The following is a 26,022-nucleotide window of genomic DNA, read 5'->3' on the forward strand; positions in this document are numbered from 1 at the left end:
CCGGTCGAGTCTATAGTGTCTACCCCAAGCCCAAGGGGGCTTCCCACTTGATTCCCTTCAAGGGGCTTGCAAAAGGTGTGAGGGAGAGAAGACCCTCAACTGGTATTCCATGCAGCCAGGGACGGGGGCGGGGAAGGAATGACCTTCAAAAGAAAGGATGTGGTGCAAGCAGAAATAAACAGAAGCTTGGCAAAATAGAATTGGAGACCTGGCAGTCCCCACCAGGCAAATCTGGGGCAATGCAGGCAGCCAGTTTTTTTGGAGAAGGGACTGGAGGCCTGGGTCAATTTCTCTCAAGCAGGGAAGGCAACATTCATTTAAGGGAGAATGGTAAATATGGACCCAAAAGCCAAGGGGTCAAATCAGTAGGAACCTGCCTGCTCTGCTCCCTTGCCAGCAGAAGAGACGATCCAGCTAGTGAGACTATGGTGCTGCAAAACATTCCCTGTTGGTCCAATCGATTAATCAATCAATGGTATTTATTGAGCTCTTCCGATGTGCAGAGCTCTCTCTCGGGAGAGTACAATATAATAGAGTTATATTGTACGATGTGCAGAGCACTGTCTCGTACTCTCTTGGGAGAGTACAATATAATAGAGTTATATTGTGAGAAGCAGTGTAGTCTAGTGGATATAGCACAGGCCTGAGAGTCAAAAGGACCTGGATTTTATTCCCGGCTCCAGCACTTGTCTACTGTGTGACCTTGGGCAAGTCACTTCACTTCTCTGAGCCTCATTTACCTCATCTGTAAAATGGGGATTAAAATGGGGATTAACTATGAGCCCCATGTGGGTCATGGACTGTGTTCATATTGATTGGGAAGCAGCGTGGCTCAGTGGAAAGAGACCGGGCTTGGGAGTCAGAGGTCATGGGTTCGACTCGCGGATCTGCCACTTGTCAGCTGTGTGACTGTGGGCAAGTCACTTAACTTCTCTGTACCTCAGTTCCCTCATCTGTAAAATGGGGATTAGGACTGTGCGCCTCACGTGGGACAACCTGATTACCCTGCATCTACCCCAGTGCTTAGAAAAGTGCTCTGCACATAGTAAGCACTTAACAAATACCAACATTATTATCCCCATGCTTAGAACAGTGCCTGGCACATAGGAAGACTTAAATGCCACAAAAATAAAAAACGAATTGGTAGACTTGTTCCCTGTCCACAGTGACCTTATAGCCTAGAAAAAGCTTACAGTCTAGAGGGAAAATAGGCAAAAGGATGAATGATGGCTAAGTACACTCCCTCCCCCACCCCACTTTTTGAATAGTATTTGTTAAGGACTTTTTAAGTGCCTGTCAGGCATTGCACTAAGCACTGGGTTAGATGCAAGCTAAAAAGATTGGACACAGTCTGTATCCCATATGGGCCTCACAGTCCAGAAGAAGAATGACCTCCTGATGATCTGGGCCTCCTTTCTATTATCAATGCCTTGGTGAAAAACCATCCCAGTAGCTCTCTTCTCCCTCCCTCCTGCCACAATTGCTATTCAGCATCAACTAGGCTAATTAAATACTTAAGAGCCTGAATTAATTCAGAAAATGTTTTTTATTCATAAAGGACTATAGAAAAATCCTTCCCTCCCCCAGGCAGATAATCCAAAAAAACAGAGAAGATAGATTGCCTTGGGCAACTTCCACGTGACACCTCCCCCCGTCCCACCCCCGACCCCGTTGCATTGTTTTCTCAAGCAAGGAAGCAGTCTTCGAGTCACATTTTGGGTGAAAAATGAAAGCCTGCATATTTTGGTCAGTAGTCTGCCCCGAGATTGCTTCTAGCCACAGACCCCTACACATGTGCATACCCAGAAAGGGGGAAAAATTGTTCCGATGTAGTCTTGGACTCCCCCATCCCTGCAGAAACTTTGAGCCTATTTATGTATATTTGTTTATGCTGTGTTTCACTGGTTCATCATTCTTGTTGTGTCTGTCTCAGTCAATCGTATTAGTTGAGTGCTTACTGTCTGCAGAGCACTGTACTTAGTGCTTGGAACCACATATAAAAATATCACATAAAAATATCCCTGCCCCCAAAGAGCTTACAATCTAGAATCTTACAACCCCTTCTCCTCACTTAAACGCTTAGATTGTGAGCCCCACCAAGGGACCAAGGGACCTAATTCTGACCTGCGTATTCTCTCCCAGTGACTAGCACAGTGCTCGGCACAGTCAGTGCTTACTAAATACAGTTATTTTACTTATTTTTTAATGGTATTTGTTAAGCGCTTACTGTATGCCAGACACTGTTCTAAGCGCTGGGGTAGACACCAGCTAATCAGGTTGGACACATTCCCTATCCCACATAGGGCTCACAGTCTTAATCTTCATTTTACAGATGAGGTAACTGAGGCCCAGAGACTTGAAGTGACTTGTTCAAGGTCACGCAGCAGACAAGTGAGGTACTCCGTGTACATGATAGCGACTACCTGGATTCATCAATAACTACTGATGGGGAGCACCCATCCACAAATGTGCGAGAAACTATCAGGTTGTAAAAGGGACCAATTTTCGATCCCAAGCTGGAGACTCAGGAAGATTTTCTGTGGTTGCTATGATGGATTCTCCACTTAGCACTTGCTCAGTTACCCTCAGACCCTCACACACACCTCAAGCAATGTGGTCTGGTGGATAGAGCAGAGTCAGAAGGACCCGAAATCTAATCCTGTCTCTGCCACTTGTCTGCTCTGTGACCTTGGGCAAGTCACTTCAAGTCTCTGTACCTCAGACACCTTCTCTGAAAAATGGGGATTAAGACTGTGAATCTTATGTAAGACACAAACTGTGTTCAACCTAATTTGTTTGTATCCACCCTGTGCTTATTATATTGCCTGGCACGTAGCAAGCACTTAACAAGCACCATAAAAAGAATGCCTCATGACCATTTTACGGACATCTATTTCATTGAGGCGGATGTTAGTTGTGGTGCGTGGGCATGGCAAAGGATTCAAGAAGTTGCCCAGGACAGGGGCAATTTTTGCTGGAAGTTGCAAGATGTGATGATAAAAATAATGATAATCAGGGTATTTGTTTAATAATAATGATGGTATTTGTTGAGCACTTGCTATGTGCCAAGCACTGTTCTAAGTGCTGGAGTAGATATAAGGTAATCAGGTTGTAACTGAGGCCCAGAGAAGTAAAGTGATTTGCCCCAAGTCACACCACTGACAAGTGGCAGAGCCAGGATTAGAATTCACAATCTCTGACTCCCAAGGCCATGCTCTTGCCTCTAAACCAAGCTGTTTTAAAGCTTACCACATGCCAAGCACTATACTAAGTGCCAGGGTAGATACAACATAATCATCATCCTCATCATCATCAGTTGTATTCATTGAGTGCTCATTGTGTGCAGAGCACTGTAATAAGAGCTTGGGAGAGTGCAGTACAATAGAGTTGGTAAACGTGTTCCCCCTCACAGTGAGTTTACCATCTGGAGGGATATAATCAGTTCAGACATAGTCCCTATCCCACCTGTGGCTCACAATCTAAGGGAATTAGTTCCTGGAGACCACTGCTGACCCATAAAACACGGCATTCCATATCTAAACGAAGTTTCTATCCTGCAGAAAGCAACTTTTCAACCCCTTCCCCTGCTTTCCTCAAGGCCTTCCTCTTCCCTGCACTCTGCCACTTAGGTGATGATGATATTTAAGTGCTTACTATGTGCCAAGCACTGTTCTAAGCACTGGAGTTGATACAAGGTAATCGGATTGTCCCACATGGGGCTCACAGTCTTAATCCTCATTTTACAGATGAGGTAACTGAGGCACAGAGAAGTCAAGTGACTTGCCCAAGATCACACAGCAGACAAGTGGCGGAGCTGGGATTAGAACTCACTACCTCTGACTTCCAAGCCCAGGCTCTTTCCACTGAGCCATGCTGCTTCTGAGATCTTCTTCCTCACTTCCCCTTTTGAACCTGCTCTATGTACTACTTCCTGCTCTCCTGCTCTTAACTAGTGGAGCAGAGATTCTGTATAACATCATCCCTCCTACCTTCCTTCCCACATCTGGAGATGCAGCATGGTCTAGTGGATAGAGCACGGGTCTGGGAGTCAGAAGGACCTGGGTTCCAAATCCGCGGTCTGCCACTCGCCATCTGTGTGACCCTGGGCAAGTCATTTCACTTCTCTGGGCTTCAGTTACTTCAACTGCAAAAAAGGGGATTCAATACGTGTTCTTCCTCCTACTTAGACTGTGAGCCTCATGTGGGACAGGGGATGTGACTGACCTGATTAACCTGTATCTCCGCCAGTGCTTCGAACATTGTTTGTAGTCAGAAGGACGTGGGTTCTAATCCCTGCTCTGCCACTTGTCTGCTGTGTGACCTTGGACAAGTCACTTAACTTCTCTGTGCCTCAGTTCCCTCATCTGTAAAATGGGGATTAAGACTGTGAGCCCTCTGTGGAACGGGGGCTATGTCCAACTCGATTACCCTGTATCTACCCCAGCACATAGAACAGTGCCTGGCACATAGTAAACATGTAACCAATGCCATAATTACTAAGTACCATAAAAAAGGAGAACAGTAAAGTTGGAATGAAGGCCTTATTTCCACATGTCTTTCAGGAGCCTCATTCCCAGTGGAGGAAGGTGAGTTGAGAAAGTTGTGGAAGAGTTGTTGTCTTATCAGCTAGGCTCCCTTCTTAACTGCCATGAAGACAGAGGCACCTACTCTCGTCATTGCTGCTGGAATAGTGTGTATAGATCCCTACTGCCTTTCCAATCAGTCGGCCAGTCAATCAATTGTGTTCACTGAGCACTTACTGTGTGCAGGGCTCTGTACTAAGCCCTTGGGAGAGTACAATATAAGAGTTGGTAGACACCTTCCCTGCCCACAACTAGCTTACAGACTAGAGGAGATACAGATAAATAAATTACAGATATGTACATAAGAGCTGTGGGGCTAGGGGAGGGGTGAATACAGGGTGCAAATCCAGGTGCTAGGGTGACACGGAAGGGAGTGGGAGAAAAGGAAATAATGATAATGTTGGTATTTGTTAAGCGCTTACTATATGCAGAGCACTGTTCTAAGCGCTGGGGTAGATACAGGGTAATCAGGTTGTCCCACGTGAGGCTCATAGTTAATCCCCATTTTAGAGATGAGGTAACAGAGGCACAGAGAAGTGAAGTGACTTGCCCACAGTCACACAGCTGACAAGTGGCAGAGGCAAGATTCAAACTCATAACCTCTGACTCCCAAGCCACTGCTCTTTCCACTGAGCCGAGGAAGGCCTCTGAGAGGAGATGTGCCTTTAATAAGGCTTTGAAGTCGGAGAGCATGATCATCTCAGGATGTTTAAAAGACCTTGTCCAGATGATGACTTCCTTGGTCTAGGATCTTATCCTGATGGTACCTAGCAGGGTGAGAAGCATTTTGATAAACCCAAAGCAGGAGAGTCAGAACAAGGTGTCCGTATTTTCTACAGGTTGCCGTAAGTATTTTCTCCTCCTGAGATCCCGGGCACGGTGTGGAGCTCCAGGCACCCCACCGTATGCATTGCCTGTTCTTTGTTCTGGTCTGCCTGACTGCAAACAAGCCTCGAGAAGCAGCAGGACCTAGTGGAAAGAGAGGGGGCCCGGGTTCTAATCCCATCACCACTACTTGACCGCTCTGGGACCTTGGGCAAGCCACTTAACTTCTCTGTGTCCTAGCTTTGCCACCTGCAAAATAGGCACTAAATATCTTTTCTCTTTCCCCCTTATTCCCTGAACCCCATGTGGATCAGAAACTGTGTCCGGCCCGATTCGTTGTGAGCAGGAAATGTGGCTGTTTATTGTTATATTGTACTATCCCCAGTGCTTAATACAGTGCTCTGCACCCAGTAAGCGTTCAATAAATATGATTAAATAAATGAATGATTATCTTGTATCTACCCCAGCACTTAGTAGACTGCTTGGCACACAGTATGCTTAACAAATGCCCCTGTTAGTACTATATTATTTTATTATTATTATCATTATTATTAATAAATCTGCATTTCTTACTTTGCTTTAAGCAAATCGCTGATCTTGGGTAGAATTCCTTTAAAAGTTAGGGCTATGCCTTGCAAAGACATAAAATTCCTGACCTCAGAAAGCTTATGATCCAAAAGGGGAAACAAGTCAGGCAATCATGCTTTAAAGATGAGCATGCACATGACTTCACATTTTCTATAATACAGCATGCACACAGCATATATGCTTATATATGTATAATATATGTGTGTTATATATGTATATATAATATATATATACTTATCATTTTGGAAAACAACACGCAAATTTATAACATGAGCTAAAGGGCAGAAGTGACTACATTGTGCTGGTGGAATTGGAATGAGGAAATACTTATAGACATCTGAGTAAGGACACCTTGTTCTGACTCTCCCTCTAAGGATTTGTCATAACTTTTCTCACCCTGCTCATTCCATTTTGAAATTCTTTTTGCAATTCAACAAGAGCTCTCAACCGCACAACCCATCTGCTCAGCCTATTTATTCCCATGGGGAAGGCACGAGGCTGTTGGCAAAATCACGCTCGTCTCCACGACGGTCCATCGCTTTGTGTCTGTCTGGAAGGGGGCGGGGATCCGGCTGAAGGGATCAGACGGCAGCGCTGAGAAGGTGATATAGAAAAGTAATAGTAATTGAGACTTTTAGAGTTCCCTTCCCTGAGAAGCCAGAAGCCTAGTAAAGCAGCTTCTCTCTGCGAGAGCGAGGCAGGCAGAAAATGGGGGATTTGGGACACAGCAAGGGATCAGAGGCTCTGCTCATCTCACGCAGGCTGGTGGAGGAGCTGAGAAGATAATCCATCTTTCTTTCCTCCGAGTTTAACATATATTACATAATAAGTGCTTAACATAATTAGTAATAATTGTGATATATTTTAAGCACTTACTACGTGTCCAGCACTGATCTAAGCACAGGTAGACGCAAGGTTATCAGGTTGGACACAGTCCTTGTCACACCTGGGACTCAGTCAAAAAAGAAACATGTTCTAGAGGAAAGAGCAGAGACTGGGAGCCAGAGGACCTGGGTTCTAGTCCTGGCTCAGTCCATTGCTTGCTGTGTGACCTCGGGGAAGTCACTTAGCTTCTATGTGCCTCAATTTTCTTAGCTGCAAAATGGGAAATTAGTACCTGTTCTCCTTCCTACTAAGACTGTGAGCCCCGTGCGGAACAGGAATTGCTTCTGACCTAGCCCATACTCTTTCCAATAGGCCACACGACTTCTCCTGGATGAGGTTCCCATTTTTAAGTTCTACCTCAAGGGTAGAAATTAATTCTCAGAGTGGAGTCAAGGTAACTTCGCTTAAAGGTGTAGGTTCTGTTAGGAATCAGGTGCTCTCCCCAGTCACTTCTCAAGGACTTGTTAAAGCAGACAGGCTACCCTGAAACGATACTTCCTTCCTTCTCTCCTGCAAAGTTCCCCCCGCAAAAGTACACATCTACTGCTGAGAGAAACTCCCTGGGCTTTTTCCCCCGTTAGACCACCATCCTGCCTTAGCCAGCTTGCCTCATCTCAACAGCAGAGAGTCTTTAAGTGCTTTTTTATGCACAGGGGGAAAAAAGCTTTTAAGCATTTATAGCTGGCTCATGAAAGGTCAGTGGGTCTGCATCAGGCTGGAAGCATATCGACTGCCTCTTTGTACCTGACATCGGAAGGAATCAGGGACTCATTGAGTGATGAGTGTTGTTTCTCCGTTGGCAGTGAAACCATCTGATATCCAAACGTGGACTTCAATATCCGGCAGCTGAGGTCTTCCTTCTCCTTTTGTGAGAAGGAACTTACTGGGTTAAAGGTATTTTCCAATCCGCTCGTTGTGGGAAGAGATGCTCTTTACAAAGAGCACGCCCTTGTTTCTGAGGGAGGATGGGGTAGACTTTGCCCAATTTTCTCATCCGTGTAGAAATGGAAAGGAATGATAATAATCATGATATTTATTAAGCACTTAATATGTGCCAATCACAGTACTAGGTTCAAGGGTAAAGACAATATAAGTGGTTCAGATACAGTCCCTGTCCCAAATGAGGCTCACAGCCTGCAGGGCAGGGTAGACAGATTTGATAGATGAGGAAACTGAGGCACAGAGAAGAGAAGTGACTAGCCAAAGGTCATATAGAAGATTAGTGGCAGAGTTAGGAAGCAGCATGACCCAGTCAAAAGGGCATGGGCCTGAAAGTCCGAGGACCTGGGTTCTAATCCTGGCTACACCACTGATCTGTTCTGTGACCTTACACAAGTCATTTAACTTATCTGGGCCTCACTGACCTCATCTGTAAAATGGTGGCTAAATCCTCCTCCCTCTGACTTAGACTCTGAGTCCTATTTAGGAGAAAAAATTGTGTTGAGGCTGCTTATTCTTGTCTCTACCCCAGAGCTTAGTACAGTGCCTAATAAGTACCATTTTTTTTTTAAAAGTTGACATTAGAAATCTGTCCCCTGCTTCCCAGGCGTGTGTTCTTCCCACTAGGCAACAAACACTCCTTCTTTACAGGATAATGGGAGGAAGCCATGACAACTAGGAAAGTTCATGGTGGTCACTTCTCTGTGGAAGTAGGAGCTGTGGGAGCTGCCGCCCCTCCTCCTTCTTGCCCCCTTCCCTCTGACCCTCTCTCCCCGTACACACACACACACACGCACGTGCGCACGTGCACAGCCACAGATCTCCCTGTTATGATGTGACATAAGGATAAATGGTGGTTTGAGGCCTATGTTTGCCAAACTGGAGCTTCTCAGTCCTCCAATTAGTGGCAAAGTGCCTCGGCTTTCCTCATGGCTCTGTCCTCTGAGAGGGATGATCGCTAACAGCCATGAGGCTGCACGCTTGAGTGTTTGAGCACCCAATCATGACACCTTGGCAGTTGGGGTCAAAGGGAGGTCTCACACCTCAACCCCCCTATGCTACCCCTGGCGTAGTGGTTAGAGGCACGGGCCTGGGAGTCAGAAGGTCATGGGTTCTAATCCCTGCTCCACCACTTGCCTGCTATGTGACCTTGGGCAAGTCACTTCACTTCTCTGTGCTTCAGTGACCTCATCTGTAAAATGAAGATTGAAATTGTGAGCCCCTCTTGGGACAGCGACTGTGTCCGGCTCAATTTGCTTGTATCTATCCCAGCGCTTAGTTGAGTGCCTGGCACATGGTAAGCACTTAACAAATACTATCATTATTTTTTGGGATACAGCATGGAGTAGTGGATGGAGCATGGACCTGGGAGTTGGTATTTGTTAAGCGCTTACTATGTGCCGAGCACTGTTCTAAGCACTGGGGTAGACACAAGGGAATCAGGTTGTCCCACGTGGGGCTCACAGTCTTAATCCCCATTTTACAGACGAGGTAACTGAGGCACCGAGAAGTGAAGTGACTTGCCCAAAGTCACACAGCTGAGGTTATGGTTCCTCATCCCGGCTCTGCCACTTGCCTGTTGTATGACCTTGAGCAAATCACTGCACTTCTCTGTGCCTCAGTGACCTCATCTGTAAAATGGGGATTGAGACTGTGAGCTTCATGTGTCCAGCCGGATTTGCTCGCATCCACCCCAGTGCTTAGTACAGTGCCTGGCACATAGTAGCATTTAACAAATGCCATAATTATTTTTAATTATTATTATCAAACCTCTTGTGAGGAGCAATGGCAGGGCACCGGGACTTTCCCAGGTTCCATATTGATGGTGCAAGGCCAGTGTAGCGGCTGGTCTAGCCTGCCTGGGGTATATTGTTTTCATCCATTTCTACCTCCCTCCCCTAGATTTCTCTCCTTGAAATGCCAGCTGAGCTTCTGCAGACTGAAACCACAGCAGCATCTGTCAGAAGGCCTCCTGGGGTGGATATTGGGCGCCCCGTGGAGGAAACCATTTGGAACCATTTGCCTCAGAAACTGATTTCCCTCAGAAATATGAAGGAAATGGTGGGCCCCACTAAAATCCGTGAGCCACTCATCTTAACTTCCCCCAGTCCCTCTCACTCAGCTCTCCCCCGCTTCCTTGGCTCACGTTGGGATCCGTTGGCCTTACTCCAGAAAAAGACTTAATCACATGGCCTCCTGTAGGGTCTGGCTAAGATTTTCAGAGATGCATTTTCACCGCTGACATTGGCACTGATGAGTCATCTTGAGAAGCCATTTTCCTGTGGGAAGAGGAGAAAGAGGAGAGTGGTGGTTTATGTGCGCTTGTGTGTACGTGCGAGTGTGTGTGTACGTGTGAGTGTGTGTGCGTGTATGTGTGTACACACGTATATGGTGGAGGTGCAAGTTGCAGTCCTCAGAACCTGAACACCCTCCCCTGTTCTTTGGAATGCTGCTGATTTTTCAGGCATGCACTTGCTTGGGTGGCTGGCAGTCTGCCTGAATCACTATGGGGTATTATATAAGACTTTTTTGTCTCTCACTTCATTACTGTTCTTATAACGAGGATGGTCGTGATATTTGTAAAGTGCTTACTCCGTGCCAAGCACTGAACTAAGCACTGGGGTAGATACGAAATAATCAGGTCAGACACTGTCCCTGTCCCACATAAGCCTCACAGCCTAAGGGAGGAGAACAGGTAGCTAATCCCCATTTTGCAGATGAGGAAATGAGGCACGGTGAAGTGACTTGTCCTGGGTCACACAGCAGAGAAGCGGCAGAATGCTCTGACTCCCAGGTCCCTGGTCTTTCCACTAGGCCATACTGCTTCCCAGCGAGGGAGTGATTATTGACCTGAGGCTGTTGGGATCTTTGGAGAGAACCATCTGTTCAAACTACCCCATGCCCAGCACTGCTCACTGGGAGTGTGGGTCCCTGATGAAAATCCAACATGGTGGAGATTTGGGACAAAGACTGCCACACCAGGAGAAAGGATTGTAGATAAGTCTTCACTGATAGATTCTGTGTTTGTCTTGTGCCACTGGGTCCAGTCCGGGCCTTCCAATTTCCCTGCATTTTACCTAGAGCTTCCCTATTTCCTTAACAGGGAAGCAGAATGGCCTAGTGGATCAAGGCTGGGCTTGGGAGTCAGAAGGACCTAGGTTCTAATCCTGGCTCTGCCCATTGTCTGCTGTGTGACCCGAGACAAGTCACTTAACGTCTCTGTCTCAGTTACCTCATCTGTAAATGGGGATTAAGACTGTAAGACTCTTGTGGGACAGGGACTGTGTCCAACCTGATTAGTCTGTATCTGCCCCAGCACTTAGAACAATACTTGACACATAGTAAGCACTTAACAAATACCATTATTGCTATTATCAATATTATTAACGCAGGGGCTGAGTCCCATTTCCTGAGCCCGTTATTGCCTTTATGAAGCATAGCCATAGAGAACACAGTGAAATACACAGCTGCTGCTCTAAACTGATTCAGAGGCACCCCTTCCAGCCGAACATCTTCTCTAAAACAGACAATTAGCAACAGATCCGTATCCTGTGGAGGTGGAGAACAAGGAGGAACAAAGTTAGCTCTTCCAAGGCAGGGCTACAAGCCTCTAAATTTTGATTTTTACTAGAGTGTTTTAGCCACTGCAAAGAAATTGGACTAAAGAAGCCCATTTTGGAAGGCATGATGAACTATGCAAGGGCTGGCAGGAACAGGAAGTTCTAGCTCTGTTGCTTTCCCAGATGAAGCTTAGATGCCAATTTGAGAAACGTGTCCAGGTTTGCTCCGGGCCTTGCAGATAGACTGTCAGAGCCTTTCTGTCACTTGCAGAAATCTGGCCGCTGCTTGGTGGGAACAGGTGGATAGGGGGAGGGGAGGATCGTGACATGCTGAATTCTTTTTCTAAAGTGAAAGTTCCTTCTTGGAGAGTTTCCCTGGTGAACTGCCAGTCTGCAGGGTAGTCCCTGAGAAGAACTGTTCAATTTAGAAAGAAGGTGTGGAGTCCTGTCTCACCCACCCTGAGTTTGCCAGAGTTCGAGGGTGATGGTGGGTAAGGCTTTGTTCCCTGGGAGATGATCTGTCATGGAAAAGCAAGGGCTAGAGGGCATAACATTGTGAAACAGCTTGGCCTGGTGGAAAGAGTTCAGACCTAGGAGGCAGTGGACATGGGTTCTAATCCTGAATATGCTACTTACCTGCTGTGTGATCTTGGACGAGTCACTTATTGTCTCTGTGCCTCAGTTCCCGCATCTGCAAAATGGGGATTCAAAACTATGTTCTCCTTCCTACTTACTCTGTAAACACCATGCGTACTAATCCAGTGCTTAGTACAGTGCTTTTTTTTTTAAAAAAAGGTATTTGTTAAGTATATACTTTGTGCTAGGAACTATGCTAAGTGCTGGCATAGATACAAGCTGATCAGATTGGACACAGTCCATGTCCTGCGTGAGGTTCACACTCTTCACCCCCATTTTACAGATGAGATAACTGAGGCCCAGAGAAGTGAAGTGACATGCCTAAGGTCACACAGCAGACAAGTGGAGGAGTAAGGATTAGAGCCCCGTCCTTCTGACTCCAAGGCCTGTGTTTTATCCATTAGGCCACACTGCTTCCCAGTTCTTGGAAGGTATTAAACTCTTAACAAATACCACAATTATTATAACAGTTCTCCAGCAACTGGGTTTGGGGAAAATCTGAAGACATGTGGTAAAGCAGCCACTGGACCCCCTCACCCATCCCAGACAGTGAGGTGCCTATAATGAGGCATCCATTACCTGACCATAATAATAGCGATACTATTAATAATAATGATAATAGTGATATTTGTTAAGCTCCTACTGTCTTAAGCACTGATCTAAGCACCGGAGTAGTGACGATCGGATGAGACACAGTTTCTGTACCACATGGAGCTCACAGTCTAAGGGGGAGTTTGAGCAGGTATTGAATCCTTGCTTCATCGCTGAGGGAATTGAGGCACAAAGAATGAAATGATTTGCTCAAGTTCACAAATTGGGCAAGTGGCGGACCTGGGATTAGAATGCAGTGAAATGTGATGATGTTCTAGGCAGTGTCTTACTGAAGTCCGTGTGAATCTGCTTGGACCTAGAGTGTTCCTCCCTGACCACCCCTCCTAGGTCACATGTCCATTAATGTGTCGGTGCTGTTCCGTGCTGGGACTTAGTGGCAGATCTGAAGTGGTGGATAGTGATGGCCTAAAATACAAACAGAGGACAAAAGGGCTTTGAGTGCGGAATCCACACCAGACAAGGGTCTGATCAGATGCAGACCGAACAGTCCAGTCCTAAACCCAAAGAATGTCCAAGCCCACCAGGATCGATCGTCTCTCTGCCTGCCATTGTCTCTGCAGCTAAGGAGAATGATCTGAAGCCCATCAGTTGTGCTCGGGCTTCTTGCCAGCCAAGCCTACTGGGTCTCTTCCTCAGCCCCCTGCCACCTTTCCAGGTTCCCTCGTATGTCCTGGGCCACATGTCGTCTCTTGGCCAGCGTGGCTGGGAAGGTTTGGGGAGGAGGGGGCAAGGGAGGGAATGGAGATTTTCCAGAGGGCGGAGTTGAATTCCACAGGGATCCTCGTGAGTTCTTGCTTGGCTGGGCTTAGGAGCAGCCAGAGTTTTGGCACCAAGAGGTGAGAAGTGGGAGGACTTGCACTCCTCTCTGCCTGGTAGCAACACAGAGTGCTGCTTCCTCCTCTGTAAGGAGACAAAAAAGAACAGGGGCTGGATTTTGCTCTCATCCAGAAGGGTATTGAGCATCTCCGATCTTCCAGAAGACTTTAGTTACTTTTGTCCATAAACACCATCGGCAATGCATTGTCTTGTACTCTCCAGCCACTGAGGAGGTGAGGAAAAATATTCACAAGAGGAAAAGGAAGAAAAGCCTGATGGAAGTGGTTTCTCTCTCTCTATCCTTTCTTATACAGACACACACACACACACACATACATAATATATGTTTAGATATGAAATACCATAGACACCCTCTGTGTTCCAATTAGGACAGGAACACAAGACTTTAGCAGCCTGGTATCTTGCTACAATTTCATCTGCCTAGCTATCTACCTATCTGTCATCTATCTATCTCTCCATCTTTGTGAATTTGTATCTGGGCTATTGCCAAGTACATTTGCTACCAGAGAGATTATTCTCAGGTGCTGATTGTTTAGGGGAGCTAGGGGTGTGAGCACAGAAATATGCACGTGAAGAGATATTTTGTGTATTTTTAAACTTGGATGGCATTGAACGTATATTCTTTTACAGGCACAACCGAGCCCCAAATTCTAAATAGTGTATAAGTTGCTCCTGGTCCTCTTGTTGCCTATGCCCCTGCCTAATAATAATAATTGTACTTGTTAAGCACTATGTACTAGGCACTGTTCTAAGTGCTGGAGTGGAGATAAGTTAGGTTGGACACAGTCCCTTACCCACATAGGGCTCACACCTCATCTGTAAAATGGGAATTAAGAGTAACTGAGGCTTAGAGAAGTGAAGTGACTTGCCCAAGGTCACAGAGCAGAGAGGTGGCAGAGCTGGAATTAGAACCCATGACCTTATGACTTTCAAGCCTGTGCTCTTTCCACTAAGCCACGCTGCTGCTCCAGTATTACAGTTTAAACCTCCAGGCTATCACTGTTCCCTGATCAACTTCCCAACGTGTCTCAGAACCAGGTTTTCAGGCTCCTCTCATGCAAAGAAACTGGATTCTTGTGAAAAGTCAGGTATCGCTAGTCTCTCTTGGGATTGGAACAATTACCAGCCAGGCAGAAGTAGCAGGGCCTAGTAGAAAGAGCACTGGTACGGCCTCTCGTTATATCCCGGCTAGACTACTGTGTCAGCCTTCTCTCTGACCTCCCTTCCTCCTCTCTCGCCCCGCTCCGGTCTATTCTTCACTCCGCTGCCCGGCTCATCTTCCTGCAGAAACGATCTGGGCATGTCACTCCCCTTCTTAAACAACTCCAGTGGTTGCCTATCAACCTCCGCTCCAAACAAAAACTCCTCACTCTAGGCTTCAAGGCTCTCCATCATCTTGCCCCTTCCTACTCCTCCTCCCTTCTCTCTTTCTACCACCCACCCCGCACGCTCCGCTCCTCTGCCGCCCACCTCCTCACCGTCCCTCGGTCTCGCCTATCCCGCCGTCGACCCCTGGGTCACGTCCTCCCGCGGTCCTGGAACGCCCTCCCTCCTCACCTCCGCCAAACTGATTCTCTTTCCCTCTTCAAAACCCTACTTAAAAATCACCTCCTCCAAGAGGCGTTCCCAGACTGAGCTCCTCTTCTCCCTCTACTCCCTCTGCCATCCCCCCTTTACCTCTCCGCAGCTTAACCCTCTTTTTCCCCTTTTCCCTCTGCTCCTCCACCTCTCCCTTCCCATCCCCACAGCACTGTACTCGTCCGCTCAACTGTATATATTTTCGTTACCCTATTTATTTTGTTAATGAATTGTACATCGCCTCGATTCTATTTAGTTGCCATCGTTTTTACGAGATGTTCTTCCCCTTGACTCTATTTATTGCCATTGTTCTTGTCCGTCCGTCTCCCCCGATTAGACTGTAAGCCCGTCAAACGGCAGGGACTGTCTCTATCTGTTGCCGACTTGTTCATCCCAAGCACTTAGTACAGTGCTCTGCACATAGTAAGCGCTCAATAAATACTATTGAATGAATGAATGAATGAATGAATGAATCAGAGGACCTAGGTTCTAATCCTGACTCTGCCACTTTTTGCTGTGTGACCTTGAGGGAGTCACTTCACTTCTCTCAGCCTCAGTTCCCTTTTGTAAAATGGGGATTAAATACTCCTCCCTCCTACTTAGACTTTAAACCCCATGGGGGACAGGGACTGTGTCCAACCCGATTATCTTTTACTTTCCCCAGTGCATAATAAGGTAGAATGGTGAATGGCACATAGTAAACATTTAACAAGTACCATTATTATTATTACTGTGTAGCTCCCTGGGAAGTCTTACTTTGGTAAGAAGTTCAGAAATCCTGGAAGTTCAGAAATTAAACCAGTTCTCCCCAGTTTCCAAGTCCTATCTCCACCAGGTGACTTTCCCTGTCTAACCTGTCATATCATTCCCCACTGTCCCCTCAGTACTTTCGGTGCCACCTCTGTAATTAAGCAGTTTCAATCACCTCTAGCAATTCAATTGAATTCAATTCAATTCACTGCTTGGACACGTTCATTCACGTCACATCTGTCTATTCTTTCCTTCCTCCTATATATTCCTTCCTTTATTCAGCTTGTAGGCTCCTAGAGGGCAGGGAAGTTGTCTACCAACTCTGTGTTTTTGGACTCTCCCAAGCTTTTAGTATTAGTGTTCTGGAAACAGTGCTCCATAAATGCGATTGATACAATTCATTTTGTCTGTCTCCTCCACTAGATTGCAAGCTTCTTGAAGGCAGGAATCACGTCTTTGCACGCTATTATATCTCTCAAACCTTTAGTAGAGTGCTCTATGCACTGCAGATGTTCATTTGATTAATTAATTGATTAATAGATTTGCTTGCTAGTCTAGAAGGCCTAAGTTTAAAATTAGCTGATCAAACCGAGATAAACTCTGGCCTCTCCCTTAGTGATATGTGCAGGGCCAAGTACTCTGGTTGCGTTGAAAATGGGAAGTGGTGATGTTGGTGGAAGGGGCTTTTTGGTAAAATCGGTCTTTTTTTCGGTTTTTTTTTTTTTTTGGTATATGTTCAGTCCTTACTTTGTGTCAAGCCTTCTTATAAATGTTTAGGTAGATATGAGTTAATCAGGCCAAAAACAGTCCCCATCCCACAATGGGCATATAGTCTGTGTAGGAGGGAGAACAGGCATTGAGTTCCCATTTTACAGTTGAGGAAACTGAGGCCCAGAGTATAAATTGACTTGCCCAAGTCACCCAGCAGGCAATTGGCAGAGCCAGGATTAGAACCAAGGTCCTTTGGCTCCCAGGCTCATGCTTTAAACCACTAGGCCATGCACTTTCCATTTCTTACATTTCTCTTTTCCCCAAAATAGGCTGACATCACACCTCAGCAGAACACAGCGAGACTGAGGTTTTTGCGTGGAAGAAAAATCGGTAGTGTGAGTCACTGTCAAGAAAAACTGCTTGACTCCAGCAGGCTAACTCCCATGATTTTTCTCCTCTCTCATCTCTACTTTCCACCCCATCAAGCATGCAGACAAATGGCTGGCTCATTTGGAACAGATTCACTGGACGTGCTCAAAGAGAGAAGCCTTTGGCCTCTGGCTCTTCTGGGACCCGGCAGGCAGCTGATGTGTGTTGCCACAGAGTGATTTAATATTCAAAGCAAGAATGGTGGTAATAGCATCACTCTGAAGACCAAGTCCAGTCAAGGATTAAGACCTACCAGCCCTGTACATCACCTTTCTTGTGCCTTGGCCTGATTTAATAGGTGATTAATCCCAAAGACCAAAGAATCAGCTTTTAAACCTGGGTTTTGCCAGGCTTAAATTCTGATTCTTTTTGAACTCAATTACGTTCATGCTGCAGGGTGTAATCGAGAGGGAAGTTGGTGGAGGGAGACCCAGGAAGAAGTCAAGACACTAGACTGCTGTTTGGCTTTAATATCAGTAATGTTTGCAAATTGGAACTAGATCTTTTTTCTCCTCTAACTTCTAGGGCACTTAATTCTGCCTTCAGTTTTTACTTACCATGAAAACACAAAATCCTTTATGAAAACAAATGATGAAGTAAGCTGTAAGCTCACTGTGGGCAGGGTACTTGTCTACCAACTCTCTTATATTGTACTATTCCAAGCACTTAGTAAGGTGCTCTGGACATAGTAAGCACTCAATAAGTGATAGTGATTGATTGATACGAATGCTAAAGAGCTACTTACTACAAGTTGAACTGGTTGGAAATAGCTACTTCATAGTCTCCAAGCCTTCCAGGCCAGAGAAATGAATGCAAGTTGGGGGAAATCCATTTTTTTCGTGACTTCATTCCCAGAGAGTCAGTATTTATATTAACTTCAGAAGAAAGTGAATAGATCTGAAAGCTGAAGTTATAAATTTTGGGGTTTCACTACTGCACTACGTCCACTCTGATGAGACTGCAGCTGTCTTGGGTTGTTTGGACCTGAGTTTTAATCCCTCCATCACTCACCTGCTGTGTGAGCATCAGCAAGTCACTCAAGGTCTCTTTGCTTCAATTCCCTTACCTGTAAAATGGGGATTCAGTGCTTGTTCTCCCTCCTAAGGGAGAACCAAGGTCTGTGAACCTTATGTGGGACAAGAATTGTGTGACCTGATTTACTTGTACCTACCCCAGCATTTAGAACAGTGCTTGACACACCGTATGTGCTTAGCAAATATAATAATAATAATGATAATTTGGTTAAATGGGTGGAAAGCCAAACAGTCATAGCAAACAGTAGTGGAAGTTTAAATGGGACAGATGTTTAGTTAGGCATAGAGAAGTTAGGCACGTTTAGGCATGAAGAAGCTAATTCCCTCGTCTCTCCCTGCTGAAGTTGCATTCATTTTCATCTGATCAGTACAGCACTAGGCACTTGAAAAGGAGAAATCATTTACTGACAGACTTTCCATTTCCATAGGACACTGCCCCTAGAACTCTCCCTGGCATGGACATTGCTCTCTCCTCTGTTATTACCATTGTTCTGCTAGTCCCTGTTGCCTTTCTGCAGGATATTTTCCCCTCTGTGTGTGGTTTTCAGGAGTCTGAGGTTATGGCGAATTTTGGCAAATTCTCAAAGAGATCTAGACTGGGTGTGGAGATGGGATATTCACAAAGTAAAGGCTGGGTACTGTGCCATCCATTTCAAGGAGAAAGAGAGAGAGATCTGCCAATCCAGACCACTCCATGTATATTGTTCCTGATCGTGCTGTTATATTTGTTGTGTGCAGCAGCTGGAGCCTTGTTTGATTTTGCTTCTTTATCTCCTGACTCTCTTAAAGCTCTTTTATTTCTTATACTCTATGGTAGTGAGAATGAGGAGCCCAAATTCTGCTCCTTTAGCCACAATGCCCAATCCCTCATGTGTTTATCACTGTCCTTGTCTGTTATTGCTTTGGTGTCTATTTATTTCATCCTTTCATATGTGTCTATTGCCCATTCCCTCTCCTCTCTCTTCTTCTTAGATTGTGAGCCCCTTGAGAGTGAGGAGCCATCTGATTTTTACCTGTCTGTTTTTTCCAGGGCTTAGTACCATGCTCTGCATAGAAGTGCTTCATAAATGCCATTATTAGTATTCCAAATACTACCACTATTGAAACACTCTAGAGTAAATTTCCAGCTCTCAAGAAGTTTACATATAAAAGGGGAGATGAAATGGTGAACAAAATTCAACATAAACACCCAAAATTATTTCTAACCCGTTGATTCATCTGTCTGTCTATCTCTGCCTACTTTATCCTGATTGTGCACCCCTGAGGAGTCCATCATTAGTTCCCACTAGTATACTCTTTTCCAGTGTTTACCATAATGCTCTGCACTTAGTAAACACTTAAATGCTATAAATATTACTAGTTTATGAGAATGAGTAGAATTAGGCTCAGAATGGGCCTGATTATGGGATGGAAAATGGGTGTGGTTAATTGAGGAAAGCTTCCAGAATTTAATTGTAGGATATCATTTTTAGGCTAATTCGATACACATGATTTTAAACTTTCCCCCTTGACTTGTTAAAGACGTTCCCACACCACAGAAGTTTGCATCATCACATACTCTGGTTATTTCTGGGAGCTCTTTAAAAACCTAATGTCATGAGTAAGCAGAACATTAACTCTTCCAGGGAGAGTAGCCAACACCATATGATAAGGCACAAACACAACCGAATAAAAAAAATAATGCTTGAGTTTTACACTTGACCTAAACTCCACTCGAAGAATATCAATCACAGTTTCAAACTTTAACCAATTTTAAGAATGGAGCAATTCTTGACTCTTTGAAAACCACTAAGTAGGCTAAGGGCTAAATCTAACTTCACACCACCCACATCTCAAATGGAACTTTCCTTCACTGGCTTAAAGGATGCATGAACTCTTATTGCTGAGCTCTCTAAGCTAACAAGCTAGCCCAACTCTGCATTCGATGCCCCAGAAATACTATTGTGTGTGCCTCTTGGTACATCACAAAGGTAATTTCATGTGCCTTGATCTCTAGTATTTAAAATCAACTACCAAGGCAGAAAAACATGATAATTCTTTTTAGCATTTAAGTATTTTTTAAATTTCCATCTGTAACACTTTATCTGCCCTGAAAAAAACAACAAAACACTGTTTTCATCTCCATGCCAAACTAAGGAAGATATTTGCTTATGTAAATTCATTTTGTTTCAATTTTCTTCCGAAAGAAAAACAAAATATGGAGTGTGATCTAAATCTCCTCTCCTCTGGCTACCCCTCAATTAATTAAAGAACATTTATTACCAAATAAATTCTCCCTTAACCTGGGCTGGCTTAGCTTTGCCACCAGATCCAAAATGCAAGATCTTCATGAAAGGCAATTGGAATTCAGACTGAGATTATTTTGAATTTGAGTTTTCTCTTTTACCATCTTCAAATAGCAGTTTTCCTTGACTCCTACTTCTCAGATGCGTTTCCATAATTTTTTATAAACACATATTGACAGGGGGTGACAGAATCTGGAGGACCCAGGATCGACCTCATATTTACTCGAATTTTCAAGTTTTGTTGAAAATTTATTTGGCAGTCCCGCTTTGGCTGTATTTTGAGAAATGTTTTATTTTTGTTTTGATTTTTGGACTACAACAATTCATTCAGTTGTAGTTATTGAGTACTTACTGTCTGCAGAACATTGTACTAAGCACTTGGGAAAGTATAACAATAAACAATGACATTCCCTGCCCACAATGAGCTTACAGTCTAGAGTGGGAGAGTCAGACATTAATGCAAATAAATGAAATTACAGGTATGTACACATGTCTTGTGGGACTGGGAGGGAAGCGCAAAGAGCGAATCAGGGCAATGCAGAGGGGAGGAGGAGATGAGGAGAAGTGGGACTAGTCTGGGAAGGCTTCTTGGAGGAGATGTGCCTTCAGTAAGGCTTTGAAGGTGGGGAGAGGAATCATTCACTGGATTTGAGGAAGGAAGGTGTTTCAGGCCAGAGGCAGGACATGGGCCAGGCGTCAGCAGCGAGACAGGTGAGATTGAGGCACATTGAGAAGGGTAGCACTAGAGAAGCGAAGTGTGTGGAAGAAGAGAAATTGAAGTCAATTCTTCTTACTGACCTTGAAATTCCAAGGAAACATTTACTTCTATTGAACTCCTTTGGAAATAAAGATTTAGTCGTTTACTGACAAAAGAAAAGCTAAAACACTCAGCAACTTGTTAAAACCTGAGGACAAAGTGAAACCTTACGGTCTTAAGGTGACCTTAGCCATTTCATACTGATGGAGACAGGTTAATAATTTATCTAAGTAAGGGCCTTGCATCTTTCTTTAAATACAAGTTTCTTCATTCCCCTTTTGAAAAATGTTCTACTGTTTTCCCCAATTGGTAAAAGGTGTTCATAAAACAAAGGTCCTTTCTGATGTCCCTTGTGTGTGTGAGACCATCCCTTTCTGATTACCCAATTTTTATTCTATCGTATTTGTTAAGTGCACACTATGTGTCAGGCACTATATTAAGCTCTGTGGTAGATACAAGCTAATCAGTTAGGACACAGTCCATTTCCTACATGGGACTCACAGCCTTAATCCTGATTTTACAGATGAAGGAACTGAGGCACGGAGAAATGACTTGCCCAAACTCACCCACCAGACGAGTGGCAGAGCTGGAATTAGAACCCAGATCCTTCTAACTCCCAGGGCCATGCTCTATCTACTAGGCAACACTGTTTCTCAAGCATTCCTCACCCCATTTTTCCATCTGGATCCAAACTATTTACTCCTGCCCCAGTATCATCCCAAAATGTCTACTCCTGCCTATTTCCAGTCCATCATCTTCATCATCTTCTTCTGCCGCTCCCTTCCTAAGGGAATAGCATGTCTTCAAACTGGAGCTAGATTAATGCGGGAAGGCCCCGAGCTCAAACAATACAAATCGTGGCCTCCATCTATTGTGAGCTGCTGCTGCGACCCCCCATCTTCACCCAAAATTTATCTCAAGGGTAGCTGAAGGGAGCCTGCTCTCTCCACAATCACACCGCTCCCGCAGTGGAACTCTCTCTCCTTCCTCCAGCTCTGTTTATTGTTGTATTGTACTCTCCCAAGCTCTTAGTACAGTGCTCTGCATACAGTAAGCGCTCAATAAATATGATTGAACGAATGAATGAATGGTTCTCCATCTCAACAGACAAGATTGGCAAGTGGGTGGCTGCCCTCCCCTTCAGTTCCCCAGCTGTCTCGACATAATTTGTCCTACCCTGGGGTCCCTGGACAATTGCTTATTTCCCTGCCCACCAGTGGATCCAGTCCCCAACGGAGCCGATCGCTCATTTCGGGGATGTGGAGTGGAAAATTACTGGGAGACTCAGCGTTCCACCACAGGACTCTGTCCAGATGCCCTTGGGAAACAGACATGCCTGCTCTTTCTGGACTTTAGGGTGACGTCTTGGGAGGGTTGAGTGAGAGAAGGACTTGAAGAGCTTTCTCCCTCTCTCTCTTTCTCCCTATTTCTGTCGCCACTGCCCGAAGGCATCATTCACTACAGGAAGACGTCGTGGCATCACCCACCACTTAGTGACCTTGCAAAATTGATTATCCTCGGGTGCCGGTGGGAGTTGATCTGTCCCAGCTTTGAACAAACTAGAGTCATTTCCTGTTCTAGATTCCTTAGTGGACAAATGCACTGTTCATGTAGGCAGCCCTGATCGACGCCAAACTTCCTAAATGGCAGCTTTGAGGAAAAATGGATTTGCATAAGTTGGGGAAGAGGAAATGAAATACTTTTTCTTTTGCTTTTCTAATGGCAAGTTATATTAACCCTAACTTAAATGACAGTGGCTGCAGCCAGGAGAGTAAATTATTTCTCCAAGTGAACAGCCGCGTAATGTTTATACACCTGGAGGGGTTAAGTGAAGAGAACTGGAAGAGACTTCTGGCTATTTAATAATATTTATTTTACAAAGGTCAACATGGGGCTTAGATGGATTTCAGGATGTTGGATGTTTGAAATTCACTGGGAAGAAGAAGGCTGTCTCTTTGATTTGTACTGAGCAGGAGAAATGAAACTTAGGCAGGAATTGCAGTGTTAACTGCAGATCGGTTCTGACTGCCTAAGGCCTGGTTGGCTTGGGAAGTTCCCTCGCTTCTTCCACTGTTTCTCTAACCATGATGTGTTCCTTCCTAGTGGCGGTTACGCTGGGGGGATATTCAGCAAAGCCTGAAGAGAAGGAAAAATTGAACAAGTTCCAATTCTCTCTTTGTTCATCGCCCCTTTAAGAATGGATGCCCTGAGCAATCTGGCAGTCTGAGAGAGTTGGTCCTGGCAACTCCCCAGATCGCCAGGAAGCTCATCATGGAGCAGTGGAAAGAACACTGGGATGTAGTGGAAAGAACATGGGCCTGAGAGTCAGAGCTGGAACTGGGTTCTAACCTTGGGCAAGTCACAACTTCCCCAACAGCCTCAGTTTCCTCAACTAAAAAATGGAGATTTCAAAACCAGTTTTCCCTCCTTCTTAGACTGTGGGACAGGGACTGTGTCCAACCTCATTATCTTGTACCTATGCCAGTGTTTGGCACATAGTAAGAGCTTAAAATCACCACAGTTATTAATTATTAGCTCCTCAGACCAGTGCACTGTTTTCAGGCTCCATGATGATAAACATTTGTATTGATTGTTTGTTTTGTATATTCATTTACTCATTTAATATTTTAAATTAATTTATATTTTGCTTACTGTCGGATGGGTCCTATACGTTATATGCACATGGTAAGCAGATTGCTAATTGAATCAAATAACTGGAAGGGCAAAGAGGCAAAACATTTTTCAGGTGGGGCCTTTAGGTCTCTTTGCATTACCAAACCTTTGCCACTACTGAAGCTGTTTTGCAGGCAGGCATATCTCTCTCTCCCACCCAAAACGTTTGGAGTAGAATAGTAGCTGTTTCTATAATTAACTCCAGCAGTTACTGCTGTGTTAATGTTGGAAGGTAGGTTGCTCGTTTAAAAAAATAAGATGTTTTATATGTGGCTGATTTGATTGGAAATGGCCTGGAGCTATGGAGCAGATGGGAACAAATTTTCCTTTTGTTTTTCACAAACCTTGGTCTCTGTAGCAGAACTGACACTGTTCAGTGGGAAACCACAAGGGATTTTATGGCAGATACAAACTTTTTTTTTCAGATTATCCCTTTTTGGAATCTTTGGGAGTCTGTTGTCTTAATCTCTGGATCATTTACCCTTTAGTCAGTCACTCAGTCAATTCTTTTTATTGAGTGTTTACTGTGTGCAGATGTGCAGAGCACTGCACTAAGCACCTGGGAGAGTACAATAGAGCAATACAACAGACATATTCTCTACCCACAAGCTTTGAGTCTAGTTGGGGAGAAAGACATTAATAGACTGTAAGCTCACTCTAGTTGGGGAGCGTGCCTATCAATTCTATGGTACTTTACTTTCCAGAGTTCTTAGCACAATGCTCTGTACACAGCAAGTGCTCAATAAATACAACTGATTTGATTGGTTCTCTCCCTGCCTGAAGGTCAGAAAATGCCCCCCTATCACCATCTGGGTGGTTGGTGGGGGAGGAGGGAGGGACAGTAGCACAGATGTGCAGTCCCAGTGACAGCAGGGGTAAAGCAGAAAACATTTTTCTTCAACAGCCTCCTGTCCTTGATGCAAACATCGTCTCGGTCATTTCAGGAATGCAGTGATCAAAACCTATAAACACGTTCAAAAGGATGCAAATGAAGACAGTCAATCAATCAATTGTATTTATTATTATTATGTACTATTGAGAAACAGTGTGGCCCAGTGGAAAGAGCCCGGGCTGGGGAGTCAGAAGGTCATGGGTTCGAATCCCAGCGTGGCTCAGTGGAAGGAGCCCGGGCTTGGGAGTCAGAGGTCATGGATTTGAATCCCAGCTCTGCCACTTGTCAGCTGTGTGACTGTGGGCAAGTCACTTAACTTCTCTGTGCTTCAGTTCCCTCATCTGTAAAATGGGGATGAACACTGTGAGCCTCACGTGGGACAACCTGATTACCCTGTATCTACCCCAGCGCTTAGAACAGTGCTCTGCACGTAGTGAGTGCTTAACAAATACCAACATTATTATTGAGCTCTTACCATGTGCAGAACAGTGTACTGCTTGGGAAAATACAATTCAAAAGAGTTGGTAGAAGCAGGTGTTCACATTCCAAATCATTTCTAACTGCTGTTTGCTTCCCACCAGTGGGGGAGATGGAATCTGAAGTTGATGAGGGAGAGGGTATACTTGAAAGAAAGAGAGTTTGCCTTTTAGAGGGCTTACCATATAGTTAAGCACTTACTATATGCCAGGCACTGTACTAGGCATTGGGGTAGGTACAAGGTAATTGGGTTGGATACAGTCCCTGTCCCACATAGGGTTCACAGTCTTATTCCCCATTTTAAAGAGGAGGTAACTCAGGGATAAAAAAAGTGAAGCGACTAGCCCAAGTTCACACAGCAGACGAGTGTCAGTGTCAGTGGTCCTTCTGACTCCCAGGCCCAAGCTCAATCCACTACTCCATGCTGCTTTTCTTTTCTGGGTGGGAGAGTAGTTTAGAATATTGGTTTCCCAAAAGGAAGTATCCCTTTATTTCCCCTATCCACCCTCTATGTGTTGATTATGTACTTGGCTGTTTTCTTCTTAAACACTTTGGTAGTCATCCAGGTCTACTGTAGTATGGAAATGTTCTTGTACTTCACAATTTTCCCTTGCCCCTAGTATATATTATTGTCGGTCTCCCCCCAGTAGACTGTAAGTTCCTTGTGGACAGGGATCACGTCTACAACTCTATGGTTTTGTAGTGTCTCAAGTGTTTAGTGTGGTGCTCTGCACACAGTAAGTGCTCAATAAATACCACGGAGTGATTGATAGCATTTGAATGTGCAATGACATGCTGTGTGATCTGGATAATAATAATAATAATGGTATTTATTAATAATGTTGGTATTTGTTAAGCGCTTACTATGTGCAGAGCACTGTTCTAAGTGCTGGGGTTGATACAGGGTAATCAGGTTGTCCCACGTGGGGCTTACAGTTAATCCCCATTTTCCAGATGAGGTAACTGAGGCA

At 44.9% G+C, this 26,022-nt stretch overlaps 1 protein-coding gene across 2 annotated transcripts in view; it reads left to right on the forward strand.

Annotated features, from left to right (window-relative positions):
* The window catches only part of SV2B (synaptic vesicle glycoprotein 2B), a 156,230-nt gene that overhangs the window by 17,124 nt on the left and 113,084 nt on the right, over positions 1 to 26,022 (forward strand). The gene's annotated exons all lie outside the window — the stretch shown is intronic.

Source organism: Ornithorhynchus anatinus, chromosome 5 (assembly GCF_004115215.2).
Source record: "Ornithorhynchus anatinus isolate Pmale09 chromosome 5, mOrnAna1.pri.v4, whole genome shotgun sequence".
Lineage (NCBI taxonomy): Eukaryota > Metazoa > Chordata > Mammalia > Monotremata > Ornithorhynchidae > Ornithorhynchus > Ornithorhynchus anatinus.